The sequence below is a fragment of the Petaurus breviceps genome, unplaced genomic scaffold (assembly GCF_028583685.1).
Source record: "Petaurus breviceps papuanus isolate PSGF00001 unplaced genomic scaffold, PetGlider_PUasm1.0 90842, whole genome shotgun sequence".
In the NCBI taxonomy this organism is placed as follows: domain Eukaryota; kingdom Metazoa; phylum Chordata; class Mammalia; order Diprotodontia; family Petauridae; genus Petaurus; species Petaurus breviceps.
Genome location: NW_027187358.1, coordinates 17,719,878 through 17,731,637, shown reverse-complemented (window position 1 = coordinate 17,731,637; position 11,760 = coordinate 17,719,878). Strand labels below are relative to the sequence as shown.

The following is an 11,760-nucleotide window of genomic DNA, read 5'->3' as shown; positions in this document are numbered from 1 at the left end:
ATATATATATGTGTGTGTGTGTGTGTGTGTGTGTGTGTGTGTGTGTGTGTGTGTGTGTTGGGGGATTATACATGTGGGTTTCAGTCCATTTTTGTCCTTCCTTTTCTAACCTGTTGACTCTGTCTTGCATATCTCTCATTTCCTTTCCCATTTTTTTTCTCTCTCTCTTATTTGACTTTTAAAATCTTCTTGAGCTCTTCCAAGAAAGCTTTTTGGGCTTGAGACTAATTCATATTCCTCTTCAATGTTTCAGGGGTAGGTTGTCCTCTTCTGAATTTGTGTTTTGATCTTCCCTGTCTGTGGTGAATGTTCGTTTTTGTTTCCTGCTCATTTTGGGACCTTTTTTGTGACTTTTAAAGTTGTGCTTTCCTTCTGGAGCACATGGGACACTGTCCCAACCTCCTTGTTTTGGGGGTCAGGGACCTATTCACTGACTATGTGCTCTTGGGCCTATAGGCTGGTTGCTGGAAGCTTTTGGGGTCTGGCAGCTTACGTGATATTGAATTGATGTTTTAGTGGTGCTGTATGACCTGTGCTGTGTGTGGCCAGATTGGGTATTGCTTCATATCCACTGGAGGCACGGGGGACTACACTATAGCATGTGATAGTTCTCAGAACTGGAGTCTTCCAGTTCCCCTGGCTATGCTAAGGCTTGTTGGGGGTCCTGGTGTTGGCATTTGTCCCTGGGGCTCAGGATTTCCCACTGATTTGCTGAGGTAGGGCTTGCTGCTGGCTTCCTGGACATTTCCTTTCCTGGACCATGCTCCCATTTTACCCAAGTGATATGGACCTTTTTTTGATGATCCTCTAAGTCTCATAGGCCAAAAGACCACACTGTCTTTCCACTGGCTCCACTGTTCCAGGATTTATTCTGGGGTATTATTTTATATTTGTTTGGAGATATATGGGAGAGCTGTAGGGATTTACTGCTTACTCCACCATCTTGGCTCCCAGAACTCCCTATAAAGCAGTTTCAATGAGGAAAAATATATATTTATCATAACACAGAATGATAAAGCAGAAATAAGAAAACAGTATGATATTACTAATGAACTCTGAGATGCAAAGGAAATAAAATAATGGCAAAGAGATTATAGCAATATATCCAAAATATACAATGAACTCAATTGAATTTGCATCAGAAATGCAAGAATAGTTCCACATTAGGAAATAAATTGAATAATAAATCACATTAACTATAAAACAAATAAAATCATATGATTATAGCAATAGATGTAGAACAAGCCTGTTAAAAATGCAGCACTCATTTATAATTAATGTAAACTCTCAAACAAAATATATGAAATAAGTGTTCTTTAGCATGACCGAAAACTTTATCTGAAATGGAGGGCAGTGACTATATGTAATGGAGAGATATTGAAAAATTCCCTTAGCAGATAAGAACAGGAATTTTTTTTTAATTTTTTAATTTTTATTATTGATGACTATATGGAATCCAAGAAAAACAAATTAATGTAATAAACTTTACCTTAATGTAGATAAGATTACCTTTATTTTTGCATGCTGGTTTACTTAGGAAATGAAAAATAATCATCAATAATGGATTATTATTATAATTAATGTATATTAATAGAAAACTAGAAAGAAAAATACAAGGACAAGTAATATTAAAAAATAAAAACAAAATGCATTGAAAATGTTGGAATTGACTTGCTAAGATATATATGACATCATATATCTTTCAAATGAATTAATTTTAAAAATGAATCCAGATTTTTTAGATATTTAATTTCAGGGCCACACCAATATAATCAAAATAAGACAAACCATTTTCCCTGTTGATTTAATGCTACAACAATCAAATTGCCAAAAGATTATCATATACAACTTTTGTAAATAATTACAAAATCTAGTAGAAGAAAATGTCACAATATTAGGGGAATGTTTTTCACTAAGGGGCCACCCAATGTTCCACAGCCTTCTTCCTTTTCTCTAGATATCACAAAAATACAAGTGAAATACTAATGTTTTCTATCACTTAGTCCATAACCTCATTAGATCATATTCTTTTACTATTATACATTTCAACAATGATATATTTTATTTTTATTCTCATTCCATCTTACTCATTTGTTATATATTTAAAGTATTCACAACATTGCCTTCTGTGAGCAATTCATTTTCAATTCATGCAGTGACACTGTAAGAATGCTAGTGTTAAAAAGTTAAAGTTTTGTTTCTGGGAATCTTTGCAGCCATTGAAGGAGGTTTGAAATTTCCTAAAGCAATTCTAATAATTCTCCTCCTCTTTAAACTTGGGTCCAAATTAATGTTCACTTTCATAGTGACTTCTAATATATGTGATAGACACTTTCTTTGAAGAGCGATGTTAAGTAGAATTTTGTTCCATTTGAATAAATTTTATTTTGTTTTGTTTTTCATAATAAACTTTCATATGCTCCAGCAGTACTTTCCTGACTTCCACTGGTCCTGGCAGGTAGAGATCCCAGGAAGAAGTTAATATGTCTCTCAGTGGACATATTATGTCTAGGGGACATTAATTATCTGGGATGTGTTCTTCTCCATATCCCCAATCATCAGTTGATATCTATTGATCAGCCACATTTAATTAATTTTTAGAAAGACATATTTACTAAGGTGCTATAGTAAGGTAATTTGGAATAAAACAGTTCCTTTAAAAATGTCACAAATACATAAAGTGAAGGAATGGTGTATTCATGCTTAAAGTATATGTAACAAAGGTAGTTACCCAGCTTCTACAAACCTCTTTGCCAAAGTCCTCAACATATTCCACTTAGGAATGGCACAACTTTATTCTGAGCTCCTTGTAGAGCCCTAAAGCTACCTCTTCTCAGGATGGGTGATTGGTCTTTAGCAACTAATATAGGCATTGTTGCCAAGAATGGCTATTCCTGGGATGCTGCTAGGAGATTGATGAGAAGTCTCATACAAATAAATATCCACAGTTCACAAAGTTGCTTTCTGCTGTAGAGAGGACAATGTATCTCTATTCCTCTTCCCCCTCCCCAAGTATTTCAGGGACTTGACTAAAAAATGTTCTTTCCTCTATACTGCCACACACTTGAATGAATGCTAAGTATAAACCTAGCTTGATATTTTATGGAAGACTCTTAAAGTTTGACATGTCATGCATTATGTTAATACCTTTGAATGATTGATCAATTGATTTTATAATATTATTCTCACATGAAAAAGGTAGAAGGACTGGACTATGTGGATATTTATTTAGGTTGATTAATTGATTAACTTCATTATCATAAAATATTTTAAAAGGCAAGCTGAGGCACATACTCTGAGCCAAATCAGTTTATTAATGGAGATGCAAATAAATGTTAACAAAGTGGCTCAGACTGGCTAACCATGTAAGACCAAGAACCTCCATGAGACAGGGGAACACTCTTTAATGAAATGTAGGAAATAGGGGTGTCTCATAGAACATTGCAATCAGTTATATTAAGAAAAGTGGGTTGGCATTCATGTGTGGCAAATTATGCCACTTTTTAAGGAATGTTAATTGTTTTATAAAATGCATCTATCTCTTGTAATCTTTTCTAGGGTATCAGTACCGCTAGGCTTTCCACTTTAAGGAGATCAAATCTCTGATAACTGCATAAAGACAGGCAAGGTCAGATGACATATCTTTTGGCAGATGTCAGCAGGATAAGATGATTGAATTTATAGAAAACAAGCAGATGGTCCAGGGACTAATAATACGAGTGATAAGAGTGTTCTCTTTTAATTATAGCTTTAAACTAAATTGGAGTAAAAACTGAATTCCTGAACTTAACTCAGGAAAGGAGAAATGTGACTTAATCCATCCTACAAAATGTAACAATAATTCAGAAGAGCGTCAATTAAAGAACAGACTCAATCATTAAATGCTGTTGAATAATTTTAATTTCCATATAAAAGACAAACTAGAATATTGATATTGTATGACAAGAAGATTGGATAAACACATGCAAATTTATCTAGATTAAGACCAATTTTATGCTGATGTCTTTTTTTAAATGTAAGAGAACGGAATATACAAGCCACAGGCCAATTCCCAAACTTCAATGCCTATAAAAATTACAAGAATAATTGAACATCCACAGACAGAAATGGTGATTAAAAAATATAGAACTACTTGATCATGAACAGGTACAAGGCACTTTAATGTCAGACATGGAAATGTTCCTCATTTTTATGAGTTTCCTAGGATGATAGATAAATGGAATTTTTAGGTACGTTACTAAGATATTTTATAAAATAAAAAAATATATATGAGTGTATTGTTGTTTTGTAGTACAAAACATAAAAAGATGTGTTCTAGATGATTAATACAGTTAAATGTATTAAGAACAATTTTAATATGTTGACCAAAAGAATAAACAGAATAACATTCCTTCAAAGTTAGACTGGAAATTAGAGCCATCCAGTCCAGGGTTCAGGAAACTATAGCCTAAGGGCAAAATCTTGCCATACTTGGTATTGTTACGAGATAATAATAGATTTCACATTTTAAAATAAAACAAAATTGTTGCCCAAACATTATCTGAATAATAATGATATTGTCACCATTTTAAAAAATCCTAGTTGCTTAGATTTTACCTTATGATGTCCAGTGAAAAGGAGATGATCCCCAAGACAGCCTATCTTAATTTTGTCTAATTCTATTTGCTCCTTGTAGAGCCAAGCGCGAGCAGATTTCCAGAGGACTACTGCTGTGAATAGTTTTCAAGATTCTATTTACACAATATAGTAAACCCTCTATTTATTCAGGAACAAACTAAGACAAAACATTCAAAGAAAGTCAAGATACAGACTTTAAATTGTTACAACTCATCACTAAAATAGCCACATAGTTTTCACCCAAAGTGGTTACATAGTTTTGAACAAAGCACATTCATTCTGTAACTCAATCATTTAGTAAGTCCTCAATTCAATAACAAAGTATAAAAGGTCAAAGTCCTCCACCCATGGGGCAAAAGTAAGTTAGAATTTCATCAGTAGCTACTCAGTACCACACAGAGGTCTTTCTATCTTGACTTGAGGAAGGCTCTCAGTTTCCATGGTTCCTCTTCCATGGTCCCAGCTCCTACCTGAATCAACCAAACTGTCACCTGGTTCAAAGGTAGACAGCTCCCAGTTCATTGTCCAGCTTTCCATGCAGTTCCTGCTCCATATTGAAGCTCACAGTGTCCAGTCCTCACAGTCAAATCTCTCACAATCTCAGTTCCTGGGAAGACAAGGCTTAACAAAGTCACAATAACATACATACACATTAACAAAGCCACAACAACATTCCTATAAAGTACTGGCACTGTCATGATTCCTCTGGCAGCTCTGGCTGACCCTCAGAAGTCCTCAGCAGCTTGGCTGGCCCTCTGAAGTCTTCAGCAGCTCTGGGTAGCCCTCAGAAGTTTTCACCATCTCTGGCTAGCCCTTGGAAGTCTACGCTAGCTCCAGCTGTTTCTTGGAAGCTCACAGAAGGAGTTTGGTTGGCTCTCAGAAGAAGCTTGCCACCACAAGTTCTCAAAATCAAATTTACTTTCTCCAGCTCCATTCCTAAAATCAAAACCACTTTATCCAGCTCTGCTGTCAAGATCAAAACCATTTTATCCAGCCTCCATGTGGCTTGCTCCAAGAAATTCTGTCTTAGTTCTCAATTCTCATTTCTCTTTTCATTTCTTCTCAATTCTCAGTTCAGTCTTCAGTCCAGCAGTAGCAGCCCAGCTAACCAAATGGTTGCTGAGAGAAATTCTCTCTCTCTCTCTCTTTCTCTCTCTCTCTCTCTCTCTCTCTCTCTCTCTCTCTCTCTCTCTCTCTCTCTCTATCTATCTATCTATCTATCTCTCTCTCTCTGTAGCTTCTCTGCTTCAACGATGCTTACCCCAAGAAATTCTCACTCTCACAGCTGGACCTTTTCCTTATATACAGTATTAGCTCTTCCCTGTTCATCCCCTTCCTGTTATGTCACCAATATGGGTTCATACATTGTTTCTTTACAGAGGATTGAATTGAAACTAAGTGCTAAATACCTGCTAGCTTGGCAATACAAAGGGATCTTCAAATTTCATTACTATTACACTCCTAATTCTGTTATTTTATGTCAAGCACAAAAAAATCTAATCTCTCTTCTTTCTAACTTGAATGACATTCAAAGAAAGACAGAATTCGTATAAATGTGCACTTAGTCCAGATAGACAATGGATATACATATATATATATATAAATATACATATATAACATATATATGTATCAAATGTAAACAATTATATACCTCACAACAACAAAAACATTGTCATATTTGTACTACATTAGTATACAGAGATCTTTGCTTTTGACATACAAAAAGCTACTGGAATATAAAACTACATGTAATATAATTAAGAATTACATTTTAATGTTGATTTAACAATTTTCAAGCATTATATATGGTGGAAGATTTAACTGGGAGCATATTGTTTTGTTTGTTTGTTTTTATTGTGGAGAAGATAAAAATACCCTGAATGTTTTGTTTTGACGAAAGCAAATCAGTCTTCATTTTCTGTGTGAATTCATTAGTCACATATATTTCCCATTATTTCAGTTTACTTATGACCTACCTTATAGAGAAAATCAATAACTTTGTCTTTTTGTTGTAAGAAAGAACTGAAAACAAGGTGGGTGCCTATCACTTAGGGAATTTAAAAATAAAAAAGAAAGAGCTTTTGCATAAACAAAACTAATGCAAACTAAACTAGAAGGAATACAGGACAGTAGAAAAAAATTGCAGCAAGTTTTTTTTTTCCCCAAATAAAGGCCTTGTTTCATCTATATAGCTATAGCTATATATTGATAGCTAAATAAAGATATCTATCTATCTATCTATAGATATAAATGCCAAATTTGTTTAAAAAAATAAAAGCCATTCACTAGTTGATAAATGGTCAACAGTTGTGAATAGGCAGTTTTCAGAAGAAGAAATCAAAGCTTTCAATAGTCACATAAAAATGATCTAAACCACTTATGGTTAGAGAAATGTCAAATTAGATAACATGATAGAAAAGTAGAATGACAAATGCTGTAGGCAACATGGGAAAACTGGTACACTAATGTACTGGTGGAGTTGTGAACCATTCTGGAGACCAATTTGTAACTATTCCCAAAGGGCTATATAACTGTGCATGATCTTTGACCAAGCAATACCACTGCTAGGTTTATATCCCAAAGAGATAAAAAAAACAATGAAAAAGGACCTATATGGGGGTGGCCAGGTGGCTCAGCGAGTAAGAGCACTGGTCGCAGTGTCGGGATGACCTGGGGGATCGAATCCGGGCTCAGATACTTAGCACCACACCCAGAAATAACTGGCCGTGTAACCTTGAGCAAGTTACTTAACCCCAATTGCTTAAAAAAAAGGACCTATATTACTAAAATATTTATATCAGCTGATTTTGTGTTGGCAAATGGTTGGAAATTGAGGGGATGCCCATCGATTCAGGAGTGGCTGAACAAGTTTTGTTATATGATTGTGATGGGATACTATTGTGGTATAAGAAATGAAAAAGCAGGATGGTTTCAGAAAAATAAAACCTGAAAAGTTTTATATGAACTGATATTGAGTCAAGTGAGCAGAACCAGGAGAATAGTGTACACAATACCAGCAATATGGTGAGGATGATCAACTGTGAAAGACTTAGTTACTCTGATGAAGAAAATTATCCAAGACAATTCTAAAACTCCATGATGAAAAGTGCTATCCATCTCCGCGGGGGGGTGGGGGTGGGGGAAACCTGATGATTCTGAATGTGGATTGGAACATACTTCTTTTAAACATCTTTATTTTATTGTTTTATTATGTTATCTTTTGCAGTATGGCTAATATGGAAATATTTTGCATGACCTCACATGTATAATCAAAATTAAATTACTTGCCTTCTCAAGGAGGTGTGAGGTACAGGAAGAACAGGAAAATTTGGGAACTTAAAAATATAAAAATATATTTAAAAGATTGTTGAAAATGTCAAGTGTAATTGGGAGTTATCTAATGATGTAAATTTTAAAAACCAAATATTTTTATTTCTACTTCATGTATGTATGTATGTTTGTATGTATGTGTGTATGTGTGTATTTCATTTTGCCCGCTCTCTCTCCTCACACAGCTACAGCACTTCAGGTCCTCATCACCCTTTGACTACATTATTATAGCAGCCTCCTTATTGGTCTCCTTGCCAGAAATCTCTATCCATTCCATTCATTCCTATACCGATCTGCTAAGTATTTTTTTCCTTAAGTGTAGAACTATCTATGTGCCTTCTCTACTTAATAAACTTCAGTGACTTCCTAATGCCTCTAGACCCAAGCTCCTCTGTTTTGTTTGTTCACTTATTATTTAGCACATTTATAAACTTGTTCCATTTTAGCTTTTGAGCTTCATTGGACATTACTACCCCTCTCAGAGTCTGTGACTGAACCAAATTGGCCTTCTCTCTGGATATCACCCTCCATCTTCTAACTTGTAATGTTCTTTTGGTCCACTCAGCTATTTTTCATAATCAACAAAAAAACCCCAAATCATATTATGCAATTGCTCCAATTTCAATTAGTTTTGTGATTTTAGAATCCTCTACTATAAAATATTATTGGAAAGTATTTACCTTTTCTCATTTAACACTTTCAGAAAGCATTCCCTCAATATGTATACAGATTATTGTTATGACAATTTTGTAAAAATGAGGAAATTGACATATGGATCAATGGCTGTACATAATCTCTCAGTCAAACTCATTTGGTTAAAATATGTGGTCAGTGGGAGCCCAAAGCCCCACTTCTAGACAGTATCAGGGATAAGGGACAGCCAGCTACCCAAAATGAAAAGGTTATTTGATTGACTTCCCAGAGCAACTTAACTACAAGAAGATAATTGTACTCTGTAGGAAAATATGGGAATAACTGGATATTGTTATTGACTCTGAGTTAAGCTTTGCAACTCCCCTTAAAAGTTACAGGATGTGGAAGCTGAGTTGATATTATCAGATGAGTTAGATTCCACACTAGAGCTGCTGCTTCTGATTGTTCAGAATGCATCCATACCATTGGGATAGGGTCAGGTAGAATCTGAACCTAAAGACATCACTTGCCTGTACCTGCTGCCTGCTATTGAGAACTCAGGATACAGCTGGCTCATGTTGCCAGATGATACTTCAAATTCTACCAACTCCTATGAGGAGGTCCCTTCCTCTGCTGTGTTGGGAAGCTTTCAAGTGAATCTGGGCCCTGACAGAGAGGAAAAAAGGCACACACTGTACAAGAGTCCCCTGAGCTTTTGTCAACTCTGGAGTCTCCTCACTTGTTGCCAGACCATCAACCAAGTGACAGTACTTCATTTCATCAAAGCAGAATTGAAGTAGCTCAAAAGAAACAGAAGATGTACAAATTAAGAGAGTACACCACCAATGTTCACATGGACTATTTGTGCCTGACCTGTGGTAGAAAATTTTGAGTTGTGTTAGTCTGATCAGCCAGTCACACACACTGTAACAACTCTAACATAGTGAAGTAATTTTGGTCTTCTTCAAGAACAAAGGACAATAACCAACCAACTTCATTTATCCTTCTTAGCCTAACAAAAGCAGACCTTTCTTTTCCTCAGCTAAGCTTTTATTTTGCTCAAGATGAGGCCAAGGATTCTGGGAATGACTTTCTCTCCAGTAACAGTGCTGACAACGGTATACTCTGGTTTATATAGTTTCAGGAATTGGCCCATGACAGTCTGATTGCTACTACTCAGGCACAACTGAAAGAGATTGTCAATGCCAGTAGCATTGAGAAAATTTTCAAACTTGGTCGAACTGATGGGCTGCCTACAGACTCTGGGCCTTCCCTCACCTTCTTCAAGAGAAGATTCTTCATTGCACAGTTGAGGGCTAAGATAGACATTTGTGTGACCAGCATATTTCAGATACTACCTAAAAATCCATAAGAATAAGCTTTCTTTTATTTGTCTAGTTGAAGGCTGTGGAAAAAGGTTTTATGTGCTTCAGAGACTGAAAGTTTACATGGAAACTCATAATGAGGAGAAGTCCTTTGTTTGTCCTGAGCTATAATGTGAATTGCTGAACTAGCAATTCAGTACTGGAAAGGTAAAGAACCACCTCTGAATCTACACAGGTAAGAAGCCATTTCTCTGTGAGGCTAACGGCTATAGACATTCCTTTGCTGAGTACTCGAACCTCTTGATTCACTCAGGAATGGTGTCACATCAATGCCAAGCTTACAGCCAAAATCTTTCAGAGTGGGAGAAAACATCTGTTCATAAGGAAACATCACTTAAGGATGGGAGAAACAGGAAATGACAATCCCTATTCATCTTGTCCTCTGCCTTTACCTCTTGACTTCAGTCTTTCCTTAAATCAAGGACCTTTCCAATAAATCCTATTTTCTCATTGTGTGACTAAATAATCAAGCTTCAGCTCTAACATTTGACCTTCCAGTGAATAAGCTAAATTAATTTCTTTAAGTATTGCCTGATTTGATTTCCATGCTTTCCATAGGTCTCTCCAGCACCACAATTCATAAACATTAATTCTGTGGCACTCAACTTTCATTAGAGTCCAACTCTCATAGTCATACATTGTTGTTGGTAAAACAACAAATTTGATTATATTGACCTTTTTCAGCAAGGTGCTGTCTCTGCTTTTTAGTATGCTGTCTAGATTTGCCATAGCTTTCCTTCCAAGGAGCCAGCATATAATTTCACTGTTGCATTTGCCATCTGCAGTGATCTTCAAGTTTAAGAATACAAAATCTCATGCTGATTCTATTTATTTTCTCTCTATTATAGATGCTAAGAAGTGATGGAACCAGTTGCCCAGATCTTATTTTTTTTATATTAAGGCTCATGTCAGCTTTTGCACTCTCCTCTTGCACCCTTATCAAAAGGCTTCTTGATTCCTCTTCACTTTCTGCTATTAGAGTGATATCATTTGCATATCTGAGATTGTTGATCTTTCTCCCAACAACTTAATTTTAGATTTTGATTCATCCAGTTTGGCATTTCACAAAATGTACTCTGCATATAAATTAATATACAGCCTTGTTGTTCTCTTTTCAAATCATAAATCAACCAGTTGTTCCATGTTTGATTCTAGCTATTGTTTCTTGGATCACATAGTGGTTCCTTAGGAGACAAATGAGATGATTTTATACATTCATCTCTTTGAGGACTTGCCACATTTTGTGTGATCCATACAATCAAAGAATTTATTGTAGCCAGTGAACCAGAAGTGGATTTTTTTCCACTGGAAGTTCCTTGCTTTCTCCATAATCCAGCAAATGCTGAAAATTTGGTCTCTAGTTCCTCTACCTTTTCAAAAACCAGTCTGCTTTTATGGTAATTTTTGTTCACATATTGCTGAAAGCTAGCTTGCATAATTTTAAGCATAACTTTGCTGGCATGTGACATAATGACAATTTTTCAGTACTTTGAACATTCTTTGACATTGTCCTTCTTTAGGATTGGGTCATGAACTTATCTTTTCCAATCCAGTAGCCACTGTTGAGTTTTCCAAATTTGTTGGCATATTGAGTGCAACACTTGAACAGCATTAGGTTTTAGGATTGTGAATAGTTTAGATGAAATTCTATCATATCTACTAGCCTTATTGTTGCGATGCTTCCTAGGGAGCACTTGATTTCTTTCTCCAGGATGTCATGCTCTAGGTGAGTAGCCACACCTTCATGGTTAAATGTTATGTTAAGATCTTTTTGTATAATTCTTTTGTGTTTTCT

The 11,760-nt window shown here is 35.6% G+C and overlaps 1 pseudogene; it reads left to right on the top strand.

The window, feature by feature from the left end:
- The window catches only part of LOC138148866 (zinc finger protein 410 pseudogene), a 15,394-nt pseudogene extending 4,804 nt beyond the window's left edge, over positions 1–10,590 (top strand).
- The last annotated feature ends 1,170 nt before the right edge of the window (positions 10,591–11,760 follow it).